The 15,746-nt window shown below is 36.7% G+C and overlaps 1 pseudogene; it reads right to left on the reverse strand.

Moving 5' to 3' along the window:
* LOC114037345 overlaps nt 1-15,746 on the reverse strand; it is a 43,103-nt pseudogene that overhangs the window by 12,022 nt on the left and 15,335 nt on the right.

The following is a 15,746-nucleotide window of genomic DNA, read 5'->3' on the forward strand; positions in this document are numbered from 1 at the left end:
ACTGAGGATTCCTGGAGACAGCTCTGGCCCTTTCAAAATCTGGAAATACAGCAAATCAGGGCTTGATACCAAAACATATGGGATGCAGCCAAAGCACTACTTAGGGGAAAATTGATTTCTTTAAATGCTTACATCAACAAAATGGAAAAAGAACAAATCAATGAATTGGGCATACAACTAAAAAAAAACTAGAAAAAGAATAAATTGAAATTCCTCAATTGAGCACCAAAATGGAAATCTTGAAAATCAAAAGTGAAATTAATATGATTGAAAGAAAGAAAAACTATTGTGCTAATAAATAAACCTAGGAACTGGCTTTATTGGGGGGGGGGAACAATAAGATAGATAAGTCATAGGTTAATTGGGTTTAAAAAAAGAAAGAATAAAATCAAATATCTAGTATCAAAAATTAAAAGAGTGAAATCACCACCAATGAAGAAGGACTTAAAGTAATCATTAGGAAATATTTTGCCCAATTATATGTCAATAAATCTGACAATCTGAGTGAAATTGATGAATATTTATGAGAATATAAATTACCAAGAATAACTGATTGGGAAATAGAATGCCTAAATAACCCCTTCTTAGAAAAAGAAATTGAACAAGCAAATAATGAACTTCCAAGAAAAAAATTCAGCACCAGATGGGTTCACAAGTGAATTCTACACAACATTTAAAGAACAATTAATCCCAATACCGTATAAATTATTTTGAAAAACAGGCAAACAAGGAGTCCTACCAAACTCCTTTTATGACACAAATATAATGCTGATACCTAAACCAGGAAGAGCCAAAACAAAGAAAGAAAATCTAGACCTATTTCCTTAATGAATATTGATGCAAAAAAATTGAACAAAATACTAACAAGGCAATTACCTCAATATATCACAAGGATTATACACTATGATCAAGTGGGATTTATGCCAGGAATGCAGGGTTAGTTTAATATTAGAAAACAATCAACATAATTGACCATATCAATAACAAAACCAACAAAAATCATACAATTTTCTCAATAAGTTCTCAAAAATCTTTTCACAAAATACAGCACTCATTCCTGTTAAGAATAATAGAGAGCATAGGAACAAAGGGAGCATTCCTTAAACTGATAAACAGTATATATCTAAAACCATTAGCAAGTAATGGGGATAAGCTAGAAGCTTTCACAATAAAATCAGGGGTAAAGCAAAGATGCCCATAATTACCACTATTATTCAATATAATGCTACAAATGTTAGCTATAGCAATAAAAGAAGAAAAAGAAATCTAAGGGATTAGAATAGGCAATGAGGAAACAAAATTATCACTCTTTGCAGATGATATGATGACAGACTTAGAGAACCCTAGAGTATCAACTAAAAACTATTTGAAATAATGAACAACTTTAGCAAAGTTGCAAGATATAAGATAAACCCACATAAATCATCAGAATTTTTTTTCCTATGACCAACAAAGCTCAGCAGCAAGAAACAGAACACAAAATTCCATTCTAAATAACTAGTAACAATATAAAATACTTGGGAGTCTCCCTTCCAAGACAAACTTCCTTCTTTCTTTCTTTTAATGCAATTTAACAACAGCTTGTTTATTTTATTAGTTTTTTTCATAAAACCAGCTTCTATGTTTATTTATTAACTTAATAGTATTTTTATTTTTACTTTCAATCATATTCATCTCACATTTGGTTTCTAGGATTTCCAATTTGATGCTCACTTGGGAATTTTTAATTTGTTCTTTTTCTAGTTTTTTTTACTTGCATACCCAATTCATTCATTTGTTCTTTTTCCATTTTGTTAATGTAAGAATTTAGAGAAATCAATTTTCCCTTAAGTACTTCTTTGACAGCATCCCATAAGTTTTGGTATGTTGTCTCATTGTTATCATTGTCTTGGATGAAATTATTGATTGTTTCTATGATTTGTTCTTTGACCCACTTGTTTGTTAAGATTAATTTATTTACTTTCCATTAATTTCTAATCTATCTTTCCACTGTTCTTTATTGACTATAATTTTTCTTGCATTATGATCCAAAAAGAATGCATTTAATATTTCTGCATTTTTACATTTGATTTTCAGGTTTTCATGCTCTATTACATGGTCAATTTTTGTGTAGGAGTCATGCTGTGCTGAGAAAAAGGTATATTCCTTTCTGTTCCCAGTCACTTTTCTACAGAGGTCCATCATATCTAAATTTTATAATATTTTATTTACACCCTTAGTTTCTTTCTTGTTTATTTTTTGTTTGGATTAATCAAAATCTGAGAGGGGACAGTTGAGGTCCCCTACCAGAATAGTTTTGCTGTCTATTTCTTACTATAACTCATTTAACTATCCTTTAAAGAATTTTGATGCTATACCACTTGGTTCATATATGTTTAGTATTGATATTGCTTCATTATCTATGGTAACTTTAGGCAAAATGTAGTTTCCTTCCTTATCTCTTTTAAATAGGTCTATTTTTGCTTTTATTTTCTCTGAGATCAGGATTGCTACCCTTGCTTTTTCTTTTTTTTACTTCAGCTGAAGCATAACAGATTCTGCTCCAGCTCCTTCATTTTATTTTGTGTGTTTCTCTCTGCTTCAACGGTGGAATTTTCATGATACCTGCACAAATGTTGTTGTAGGTGCCTGGGATCCCCAAAGGACTGACATACAGCTTAGAAAGGAGAAAAGTTGGGACTTTTCATAGCAGATGGAGCAGAATGGTGTGGGGTGTTGGAGGAAAAGGGTAAGTGTGGTTGTATTGGAGACAAGCCCAATAATTGGCTATCTCTACAAGGGCAGAATTCTCTCTTCCTACCTTCCCATTTGTTGATTGCCATAGTGGAACACCAGAGTACCTCCAGTATATGACCATGAAGAATGACAAATATAATGAGTCTGCAGAAATATAGAAAGATCTGTGTCACATAATGTGTCACATAAACTTAGGGTAAAAAAAAATAAAAATGAAAAGTATTCATATCTGTGTATAAATGCAAAATCACGAATTTCATAATGGGTTTTTAGTGGCTTGCCATTAATGTCTACACATTTAAGAATAGCTAAGTAATTTTGGTATAAAATTGACATGTGCAAAAAAGTTGAGAAATGAGATTAATTTCAAAAATAAAGTTTGCTAAACACAAGGGACTAGGGATGGTTCTGAAAAAAAAACAACAACAACATGAGAATTAGTGTTTAAATGTAAAGTTCACATTGCCTCTATATGGCTTGAAAAATAGATGCAAAATCTTACAAAATTATAAAGTTTTTCTCCCTTGTCAATAGACAAGGTTGCAGACTTCTGGTACTGATGGTTGACTTCTTCCTTTCCATGTGACATATGGCTTCTTCTCTTATTTGATAGCAGTGGGTTCTAGATGATAGCATCAAGGACCAAAATATTTCAAAACAGTTATGAAATTTGCATAGAGAAAAGAATGCACAAAGGAAAAAGAAACTACATGATATGTTAATAAGTCCTTTCCAGATAATGCAAACCAGGTAAATGTCAACAAGGAAATCATTAGATAATTTGTTCACCAGGAAACCAGTAAGATCTATTGTCTGAAGAGACCTATTACAAGGAACACTTTCATTAAATGTAATTAAAGTTTTGCATACCTATAAACTCTAATAAAAGAAATAAGAACTTGAGAATTCTCATTGGGTAGGAAACCAATGACAGGAAATCTGTACTAAATAAATGAATCAACAAGCATTTATTAAATGCCAACTACATGTCAATCTCAGTGTTAGCCACTAAAGACAGAAATATAAAAGTGAGACTGTCCCTGTGTTCAAGAAGTTTACATTCTGCTGGCTCTAATACATTTCAAATCTATTAAAATGAAAAAGATACAAAATGAATGGGTATCTAAAACAACAGAGATCTGAAAATCTAAGCTGTAAACTAGCAAAGATAATAACAAACAAATGGAGAAGTCAGTGTTGGAGGAGCTGGAAGAAGATAGATACACAATTTTTTAAATGCGTTTTTTATGAACTTAAACTTTGAACAGAAAGATTCCAATAAACAAAGAAGAGAAAGAATGTTATAGATGTTGTAGAATGAAATGTTGTAGATGAGATGTAGAAAAGAATGTTGTAGCTGAATATAATGGACAATAATTATGAAATAAAAAATGACAGACATAAGGAACATGAAGAAACAAGATTAGTATGGACTGCTGCAGAATAAAACAAGTAGAAGTAGGACCTATACCAATACAAAGTAAATGGAACAATTTCCAAAAGAAGGGTAGACTCTAAGTAACTGGAAAATCAATAATAAGTGTTGAAATTTGCTAATGAAACAGAAAATCTTCTTCATAGCTGAGAGCTAAATACCTTGTCAGATGGAATCATGTTTCTCATGTATGACAGAGTTCAATTCTGGGATGAGAGAGGGATGGAACATGCAGAAATGATTTCCCTCTTTTATTTATTTCCTATTTATCCTGTGTATAGCTTGCTGTATATAAAACTTTTTGCATGTTGTCTCCCCCATTAGATTGTAAGCTCCTTGAAGACAGAGATTGTCTTTCCCTGGCACATTGTAGGCACTTAGTAAATGTTTATTGCATGGAATTCAATATATAAATATATATATTACAGATTATTTTATATAAAACATAAAAGGCATCAATAAAACTTTCTTATCGGTAGGGGATGAGAAATACAGGAGAATGTTACCAATCTGAAGGACTAAAGTTTAGTCTGGACTCAAATTCTTTTTTTTTTCTTTTTGGTGAGGCAATTGAGGTTAAGTGACTTGCCCAGGGTCAGTAAGTGTTATGTGTCTGAGGCCAGATTCGAACTCAGATCTTCCTGACTTCAGGATCAGTGCTCTATCCATAGATCCAAATTCTTAAAAAAAAAAAAGGTAATCTTATATGGGAGAATATATTAGACATTTCATTCTTGATTGCATTGGCTTTGTGCAAAAAAACTTTTCAATTTAATGTTATCAAAATTATTCACTTTGCATTTCATAATGTTCTCTATTTCTTGTTTGGTCATAAATTCTTCTGTTCTCCATAAATCTGACAGATAAACTATTCCTTGCTCTCCCAGTTTGCTTATAGAATCAGCCTTTTTATCTAAATTGTGACTTTATTTTGGTATATGGTGTAAGATGTTGGTCTGTGCCTACTTTCTGCCATACTATTTTCCAGTTTCCCCAGCAGTTTTTGTCAAAGAGTGAGTTCTTATCACAGAAGCTGGGATCTTTCAGTTTATCAAACAGTAGATTACTACAGTCATTGGCTACTGTGTCTTATGTACCTAACCTATTCCACTGATCTACCATTCTTCTTCTTAGTCGGTACCAAGTAGTTTTGATGATTGCTGCTTTATAATACAATTTAAGATCTGGTAAGACCTTCCCTAGCATTTCTTTTCATTAGTTCCCTTGATATTCTAGACCTTTTGTCCTTCCAGATGAATCTTGTTATTTTTTCTAGCTCTATAAAATAATTTTTGGTAGCTTGATTGGTATGGCATTGAATAAGTACATTAATTTAGGTAGAATTGTCATTTTTATTATATTAGCTTGGCCTACCCATGAGCAACTGATGTTTTTCCAATTATTTAGATTTGATTTTATTTGTGTGAAAAAGTGTTTTGTAATTGTGTTCATATAATTCTTAGATTTGTTTTGGCAGGTAGATTTCTAAATATTTTATAATGTCTACAGTAACTTTAAATGGAATTTCTCCTTCTATCTCTTGCTATTGGACTTTGTTAGTAATATATAGAAATGCTGATGATTTATGTGAGTTTATTTTATATCCTTTAACTTTGCTAAATTTATTTATTATTTCAAGTAGTTTTTTTACGTGATTCTCTAGGATTCTCTAATTATATCATCATATCATCTGCAAAGAGTGAAAACTTTGTTTCTTCTTTGTCTATTCTAATACCTTCAATTTCTTTTTCTTCTCTTATTGCTAAAGCTAATGTCTCTAGTACCATAATGAATTAACAGTGGTGATAATAGACATCCTTGTTTCACCCCCAATCTTATTGGAAATGCTTTTAGCTTATCCTCATTACATATGATGCTTGCTGATGGTTTGCTTGCTGATGGATAAGTAGATGCTACTTAACATTTTAAGGAAGACTCCACTTATTCCTATACTCTCTAGTGTTTTTAATAGGAATGGGTGTTATATTTTGTCAAAAGCTTTTTCTGCTTCTATTGAGATAATCATGTAGTTTCTGTTAGTTTTGCTGTTGATATGATCAATTATGCTGATAGTTTTCCTAATATTGAACCAGCCCTGCATTCCTGGTATAAATCCTACCTGGTCATAGTGTATTATTCTCAAGATAAGTTGCTGTAATCTTTTTGCTAATATTTTGTTTAAAATTTTTGCATCTATATTCATTAGGGAAATTGGTCTATAATTGTCTTTCTCTGTTTTGACTCTTCCCTGTTTAGGTATTAGCACTATATTTATATCACAAAAAGAATATGTTAAGACTCCTTCTTTGCCTATTTTTCCAAATAGTCTATATAGAATTGCCAGAAAACTGAATTTTTACAAAAGGCTTCATTTCTAAAATATATAGAGAATTAAATCAAATTTTAAAGAATGCAAGTCATTCCCCAATTAATAAATAGTCAAAGGATATGAACAGGCATGGAAAATGCTCTAAATCACCTTTGATTAGAGAAATGAAAATCAAGATGATTATGAGGTACTACATTCCACCTATCAGATTAGCTAACATGACAAAACAGGAAAATGATAAATGTTGGAGAAGATGTCGGAAAATTGGAACACTAATGCATTGTTGATGGAGCTATGATCTGATCCAACCATTTTGGAAAGCAATTTGGAACTATGCCCAAAAGGCTGCAAAACTGTGCATACCCTTTGACGCAACAATATCCCTTCTAGGTCTGTATCCCAAAGAGATCATAAAAACAGGAAAAGGACCCATTTGTACAAAAATATTTATAGCAGCTCTTTCTGTGGTGGCCAAGAATTAGAAATTGAGGGAATGTTCATCAATTGGGGAATAGCTGAACAAGTTGTGATATATGAATATGATGGAATACTATTGTGTTATAAGAAATGATGAGCAGGCGGACTTCAGAGAAATCTGGATAGACTTGTATGGACTGATGCTGAGTGAAGTGAACAGAACCAGAAGAATATTGCACACAGTAACAGCCACGTTGTGCAATGACTAACTTTGATAGACTTAGCTCTTCTCAGCAATGCAAGGATGTAAGACATCTCCAAAAGACTCATGATGGAAAATGCTATCCACATCCAGGGAAAGAATTGTGGAGATTGAATGTAGATCAAATCATACTATTTGTTTTTTTTCTTCTGTTTTGTTTCTTCTTCCTTGTGGTTCCTCCTATTAGTTTTAATTCTTCTTTACAACATGAGGGAATATATATGTAGTGCCTATATCAGATCGTGTGCTGTCTTGGGTAAGGAGGACAGGAGGAATGGGAAGAAAATTTAAAACTCAAAAGCTTATGGAAGTGAATGTTGAAAACTAAAAATTAATTAATTAATTTAAAAAAATAAATAAATATAATTAAAACCTCATTGGCATGGTTCATCATGCCTGTACTTTTATTGTTTCATCACAGATAGTAGACTTCTGGAGGAAGGGAACTAAGAGGTCATTACCCTCTTGCAGGAAGCCTATCCCAGGAGCAAATACCCTATCAAGGAGCTCCAAGTACTACTACTCACTCAGTGGTCCCTACCTAGCCCAACAGTTGGGACCTCCCCTTATGTAGAAACCCGATAGGGAGATGGAGGGTAAAACACCAAATGTTTGCCCCCTTAGAGGCCCCAGTTGAGGAAAGGACTGCTTCTATTATTCAGGGCAGGCTGAATCGATAGTCTCCCTTCCCCACCAACAACAGAAATTTAGCTACCTCCCAAAAGCCACCCCTTGATCCTTTAAGTCATTCCTAGGAATGAGCTGTTGAATAGATGCTATAATATCATCAACAGGGAGGGTTCCATCAATGGTATGTTACAGTAAACCAAGGGCTACACTTGGCTTGCCTTTTCCAATGTCTATGGCAATGTTCATTCCCTTCAGGCCTGCATGACTGTCTACTCTGCTGCCAAGGAGCTAAGCCATAGGCCATCCCATTGTCTATTGCCCTTGGAATCCCCACCACTTCCAATTGCCACTAAGTTTCTCACTTTTCATTTTGCTGAGTCCAAGTAATGTCCCCAGTCCCTGCATTGTGCCTACCTACCAAAGTCCCCTAATCACAGAGGCATTACATGGGTAAAGTGGACAGAGTTCTGGCCCTGGAGTCAAAAGAAATGAGTTCAAATCCAACCTCAGTCACTTACTAACTGTTTGACCTTGAACAAGTCACTTAGCCTCTGTCTGCCTCAGTTTCCACATCTCTAACATGGGGACAATAACAGCACCAACTTCTGAGGGTTTGGGGGCGGGGATCAAATAAGATAAGATTTGTCAATCACTTAGCACAGTGCCTGGTGAGTAGTAAGTGTGTAATGAATGCTTCTTTCCCCTCTTCCTACTTTCTTTTCTTGGCCTGAGGTCGTTACCTCTGTGTCAATAGAGCAATGATGAAGAGTCTCCCTTTGCTGGGATGTAACCATGCTTTTATCCCATTGTGCCTGGCCAAGCACTGCTATGGGCTGTGCCAAAATTAGGACCTGGCATCTGCTCCCTTTGCCAGGGCTTAAGCACTGTCCAACTGTGTTTGACACCACTGTGCCTGCTTTTGTTTGAGTGATGCTACAGGCACAGGAGGCCTGTTTGAGTCTCAGTAATGACCCATGTTCTAAGATCCAACCAATATTAGGTCGGGATGTGAGAACTACACCAACGGTGGGGCCTGAGTGCTGCCCATGTCCCCTTCTGCCTGGCCCAGCCTCCTACCAGGTTCTACCACTCCTGTCATCTGAGCACTGCTACTTCTGCCAGGCTGAACCCCACTATGGGAGATGCTGCTGTCCCTTTAGTCCAAGACCTGCTCTATGAGGGGCTCGTCACTCACCACTCAATAGATATTCCAGAAAGAATTATAGTTCACTACAATGCAAAACTCTGTTTTAATTTTTGAAAATTGATATAACTTCTTCTTTTCTCAGAAAACCAACTAGGATGTCTTTGGCACAATTGCCCATACCCCAATTCCAGAAAGATCTCTAGGATTCGGGGAAGGATCAGGTATTTTCCTGTCAGATGCTTCCCCCTTTGCCTTGCCTCAAGGAATCCCACAAAGTCCAGTGGACTCCCAAATTCCACATAAAAGGTCCTAAGCAGTTCCTTTGGCACAATTCTGAGACAAGCCCCCAAACCCTGGCTTTAGGGACTGCCCCTGCCTACCACAGGGATGGACATGTCAATCATGATCACTGCCAATACAAAATTTATGAAAATTCAACAAAGAAGAATTTATATTATATATCATTTTAGGTATGACTCTTAAGGACATGGAGGATATGCAAATCTGTTCCTAGCTGCTAAATGCCCACAGTTTACTATCCAATCTAATTCCCTTAAGACAATTGGAACATCCTCCTAGTATGCAGCCAGCCCCAACAGAAAGAGGGAGGCTATCCAATCCATCAATAAAGATTTACTAAGTGCCTACATGGTGCCAAGCACTGTGCTAGTCCTTGAGTATTAAAAAAAAAAAAGAAAAAAAAGAAAGAAAGCAAAAGATAATCCCTCTCAAGGAGCTCATAATTCTTTCACTTTTGTACATTTATTGTTTGTACATTAATTATATTTTCAGTAACTAACACTCAGTTTTTTGCTATCTTTTAAGTAAATATGCCCTTGTCAAAGCTCATTGATGTTAACTGGTTATCAAGAGTATTGAGGAGGGGCAGCTAGGTGACACAGTAAATAGAGCTCCAGCCTTGGAGTCAGGAAGACCTGAGTTCAAATCTGGCCTCAGACACATGGCACTTACTAGCTGTATGACCCTGGGCAAGTCACTTAACCCCAATTGCCTCACTGAAAAAAAAAGAGAGAGAGAGAAAGAGAGAGTATTTAGGAACTATCAACTGGTTAAATTGATAGTGGGAAACTAATCAGTGCTGTGCGGCTAGTTGGTGCAGTGGATGGAGTGCTAGGCCGAGAGTCAGGAAGACCTGATTTTAAATCTGGCCTCAGACACTTACTAGCTATGTGACCCTGGGCAAGTCATTTAACCCTCTTTGTCTCTGTTTCCTCATCTGTAAAATGAGCTAGAGAAGGAAAGGGCAAACCAATCCAGTGTCTCTGCCAGGAAAACCCCAAATGGGGTTATGGTGAATCAACTAAACAACAACAACAACAAATCAATGGTGCTGGTTACAATAAGGAAGAAGTAACTGTTAGTGGACATTGATAGTGGAGGGACAGCCCACTAGAATAGAGACTTGTGATGAAAGCAGTAGAAAGACAGCTCCAAGCTCTCAGACAAGGTAGAGCTAGCCATCTTCTTTGGTCCTGCCAACTTGGTGTTGGAAAGTAGAAGAGGGGATGAGTTCATGGGTCTAAATAAATTCCGTGTTGGGTCTTGGCTAGGATGCCTGCTTCTCTCTCCAAAGGCTTAAGTCACATGTGTGGGTGTGGGTGTGTGAGTGTGTGTGTGTGTATGTGTGTGTTTACATGCACTCACACACACATATGTAAAATTTTTCTATTCATACTTGTATTTATCATTTCTTTCTCTGGATGCAGATAGTATCTTTCTTCATATATCCTTTATTTTTAATTTTTGAATTATAGTAGCCAAAATTACTTACTAACTTAAAGCCATTAAAACAATATTTCTGTTACTGTATACAATGTTCTTTTGGTTCTACTCACTTTGCCTTTTTCCATTTGATGCAAGTCTTTCCATGCTAAGATCATCATTTTGTATAGCACAGTAGTATTCTATCACAACTATACAACATAACTCGTTCAACTATTCTCCAGCTGATGGGGAACCCTGAAATTTCCAGTTTTTGACACTACAAAGAGTTACTATAAACATCCCATTCACAATCACAGTTATAATTACTATTTGTGAATTTCCCGCCATCTTATTTTTACTCACTGTTTTCTTTCTCAATCTCTCTTTTTACCCTATACCTGTAACTTTATCTTCTTCCTTCACCCCCTCACTCCCCATCCCACCCACATCTCAAAGAGTACCTTCTACCCTTTCCCCCACTTCCAATGAAATCCACACATCCCTCCAAAAGTCCATCCCCCATCTTTTCCCCTCACCCTCTCAAATACAAATCAATAGATCTCTTTCAACGTCCCTCCCCTCCTCAGTCCCCCATTTACTCAACTGTCTACACATTCAGAAGGCTTCTGTACTCTTCCAGATGTAGTTGTTGTTCAACTAAGATGAGAATAAGGTTCCAACATTACCAGCCCTCCACCTCCACCTGTTTCCTCTGTATTAGTTTTTCTTTTCAAGCCCAATTTATATAATAGAATTATTCCCTTTTACATTTTCCTAGCCAATTTTATATTTAGAATCACCCCATCATACACAACTCATCCCCAACCTTTTGTTCAGACTACCTTAATAATGATGACAGTTTTAAGGATACTGATAATATTTTCATACGTATATATATTTAAGAAGTAGTGAGTTTGACCTTAATGAGTCCCCTACAATTAGTCTTTAATACTTTTCTTATATTTCTTCTGGATCTTTTACATCAAATTTTCCACTGAGTTCTGGTCTTTTTGTTATAAATACCTGAAAGTCTTTCAGTTTGTCAAATGTCCCTTTTTCTTCATTCAGAACAATATTCAACTTTGTTGGGGACATTATTCTTGGATGCAGTTCCTGTTCTTTTTCTTTTCCAAATACAATGATCCAAGACCTAGAGTCTTTTAGTGTAGAAACTGCTAGGTCTTGTGAAATCCTGAATGTATTTCCAGTGTATTTAAATTGTTTTTTTTCTTGTTGCTTGCACTATTTTCTCCTTGACCTGGGAGTTTTGAAACTTGGCTATGACATTCCTATTAGCTTTTCTCTTAGGATCTCTTTCAGGTGGTGGAAAGTAGATTTTGGCTATTTCTACCTTGCCTTCTTGTTCTAGAACTTCAGGCAATTTTCCTTAATAATTTTTTGTAATATTGTATCCAGATTCTTTTTTCGATCATAATTTCCAGGAAGTCTGACAATTCTATACTGTCTCTCCCTAATGTGTTCTCCAGATCAGTTTTTTTTAAGGAGATGTTTCAGATTCTCTTCTATTTCTTTCCATTTTATTTGTTCTTGGTGTCTTCTAACGTCATTCAATTCCTCTTGCCAAAGTCTAATTTTGAAGAAGCTATTTTCTTCCTTATGATTTTATATCTTTTTTTTTTTTGCTTTTTGGTGAGGCAATTGGGATTAAGTGACTTGCCCAGGGTCACACAGCTAGTAAATTTCTGTAAGTATCTGAGGCCAGATTTGAACTCAGGTTCTCGTGACTCCAAGGCCGGAGTTCTATCCACTGCACCACCTAGCTGCTCCTAGACTTTGTATCTCTTTTCCCAAGTGATGAATTTTCTTTTCACATATTCATCTCTCTTTTCAAAATTTTAACTGTCCTCTGTTTGGTGTTCAAATCTTTTCACGTTCTCCTCTTCCCTCCTTTGCAGTCCTCTTATACCTTATAATCTCATCCCCAAATTCTAGAAATGATCATTGAAATGATGGTTTATGAGTACTCAGAAAAGGAGATGGTAATGGCTAGGATTCATCATGAGTTCATTAAGAGCAATTCATGCTAATTAATCTCAGATTTTGGTTCATTTCTTTTTGGGCAAGGAAATGCCACCTCCATAGAATTTAGGAATTTAGGCCATGTATGTAACAAAATGCTTCATGGTATCCTTATGAACACCATATGGAGATGTGAACTAGATGTTAAAGCTATTAGGAACCTCAGAATTGGAAAGTACCTCAGAAGGGACCTGTACCTGAACACATTCCATTTCCTTTGGCCATATTCTGGAGAAATGGTCATGCAGCATCTGTTTGCAGGAACTTCACTTACTTAGAACTTATTTTTGTCGTTCAGTCGTTTCAGTTGTGTCTGACTCTTAGTAACTCCTTTTGTGGTTTTCTTGGCAAAGATACGGGAGTGGTTTGCCATTTCCTTCTCCTGTTCACTTTGCAGATGAGAAAAGGGAGCCAAACAGGGTGAAGTGACTTGCCCAGAGTCACACAGCTAATAAGTGTCTGAGGCCAGATTTGAAGTCAGGAAGATAAGCCTTCCTGACTGTGCCTGGCACTCTATCCACTGCACCACCTAGCTGCCTGAGAAATCACTGCTTCCTGACAATGGCTTAGCCAGTCAGTCAACAAGCATTTATTAAGCACCTACTAAGGGCCAGGCATTGTGCAAAGTGCTGGGCAAAAAAGTGTCTCTGTTCTCAGGGAGCTGAGGGTTTAATAGGAGAGACGGCATGCAAACACCAGTGTAGAAACAAAATATATACAGAATGAATTGGAGATGATTAAGAGAGGAAAAGCAATAGCTTTCAGAGGGGTCTGAAGCATCCTGTCTGAAGGTAGAATTTTATCTGCAGCTTGAAGGAAGCCAGGAGGTAGATATGAGCATGGAGAGCATTCCAAATGTTGGGGACAGCCAGTGAAAATGCCCAGAGTAAAGAGATAAAGTGTCTTGTTGAAGGGAGAGCAGAGGCAACTGTAAGTGGACCACATAATATGTGGGGGTAAGGTTTAAAAAAAAACTGGAAAATTAGGAAGAAGCCAGGCTGTGAGGGGCTTAGAATGCCACACAGAGGATTTTATATCTGATTCTAGAAGTAAAAGGGAGCCAGTGGGTTTACTGAATGGGGTTGGAGTGAGGAGACATGTTCAGACTTGTGTTTTGGGATGTGTAATTTGAAAGATGAGTGGAGGGTAGAATGTAGTGGAGAGAGACTTGAGACAGGGGAACAGATATTTTACAATAATTCAGGTGTTAGGTGATGAGGGTCTATAACAATGAGGTGACTGTATCAGAAGAGAGGAGAGGTGTATACCATTAAAATTATGTTGACTTTGACACATTTTTTGAAGCCCAACTTGTCATTCAGAGTTGGGGGAGATTCTGTTGGGAAAGGCAAGGGGAAGCCAAGTCCACAGCTTTTCTCATTACCTGAGATGCAAGGGCTCAATCTCTTTTGCTGACATTGATCTGAATTGTCTTTCCTCATTATGAAAGTTCCCAATAACAACTGGCCCTCTCTGCTAATTAGACTTTAGAATAGAGAGTTACCAAGCCATGCCATGTGCTAGGTCTTCTACCTTCTGGGGAACTAAGGAAAATGTAGCGATAAATCGGTCTTGATTTCTACATAGCTAGGGTGTGGATCCCTCAAACAAAAAGGAAGAGGAATTTAAGAGAGAAGTTAAATACTGGGGCACATCTCAGCCTCAGCAGTTTGAGCAGATTGACTACTCAGTCAACATGAAGTTATACTTTCTTCTAGGGTTCGTCTTCCTCACCATGGTAGTCCATTGCAGGAAGATGGAAAGACGTGAATTTGCCAAAGCAATACATCAGCTACATCTGAATACCCACCATGATATGATCCTGACTAACTGTAAGTCTGATCTCCTGTGAATCTCCATGTACACTAGGAGAGGAGGGCTAAAAATGGGGGTGACAGTTTCAAAAGAATGAACAATCTGTTGTTCTTATTTTTTTCCATTTCTTTGGGTGTTGATATAATTTGAAATGAAAGTTCTCAGCTTAAAAATATTACCTGTATCACCCAGATGCCAAATTTTCATGAGTAAGAGGTAAGGGTGGGGATAGGGAATTCAAGCCTTATTTAACTTAAAACTCAACCAGTTCTCTCCTCACAAATCCACTGTAGCAAGTTTATTTCCTATCAGTTTGCATAATCTGAGTCCCCATACTTCACCCACACCTCTACTTCAACACTCACTGAAGCCTTACAGGATGGGAGAATGTAAAAACATTTCCTGTCATGGAGTAGTCACTTGGTATCTCTTGGAAGAGAGTTCAAGGTTTTTGGAGAACAGCTAGAAATTCTGGCCAAAAAGGCCCTTCTCAATGTACAGCTCATCAGAGGTGCTCCTGCACTCCAGTGCTGAGGGACCCAAGTTAGAGATCATCAATCCTGTCTCTGTCTAATAACTTTGGGGGTAAAGTTCCAGATTGTTCTCCAGAATTATGCTGGTAGTTTTCCTAACATTGAAACAGCCCTGGATTCCTGGAATAAATCCCACCTGGTCATAGTCTGTAGTCTTTGTGATATATTGCTATAATCTCCTTGCTGGCATGGGCAACAGCCTGTGAAAATGATCTGCCCAAAGACAGAATGTCTTGTTCAAGGAAGAGCAAAGATGTCAGTGTCAATGAATAGAAGAACATGGGTGACTGGGAGGAGTGGTGAGGAAGGTAGAGGGAACTGGAAAGGGAGAAGGGGGTCCAGTTTATGAAGGGCTTTGAAACAAACAGAGGATCTATACGAACCATAAGAGAAAAACAAGAACTAACATCTAAATAATGCTTTAAATTTATGTAGGACCCACTTTTAAGTTAAATCTGCACCATTAACATTTTCTGCATCAATTTCTGAAGCCTAGAAAATAAACAAAACAGTAGATTAGGCCTTGATTTGTTGTGTGTCATATTTCCAAAGCGTCAAAGCTCACAATGAAAACTTAACCGTCCGCTCCCTCCAGCAAAAGTAATACTTTATTGTTGTTGAGTCATTTCAATCGTGTCTGACTCTCGGCCACCCTTTTGGGGGATTTCTTGGCAAAG

The sequence above is a fragment of the Vombatus ursinus genome, unplaced genomic scaffold (assembly GCF_900497805.2).
Source record: "Vombatus ursinus unplaced genomic scaffold, bare-nosed wombat genome assembly UNPS02010320.1, whole genome shotgun sequence".
Taxonomy (NCBI): domain Eukaryota; kingdom Metazoa; phylum Chordata; class Mammalia; order Diprotodontia; family Vombatidae; genus Vombatus; species Vombatus ursinus.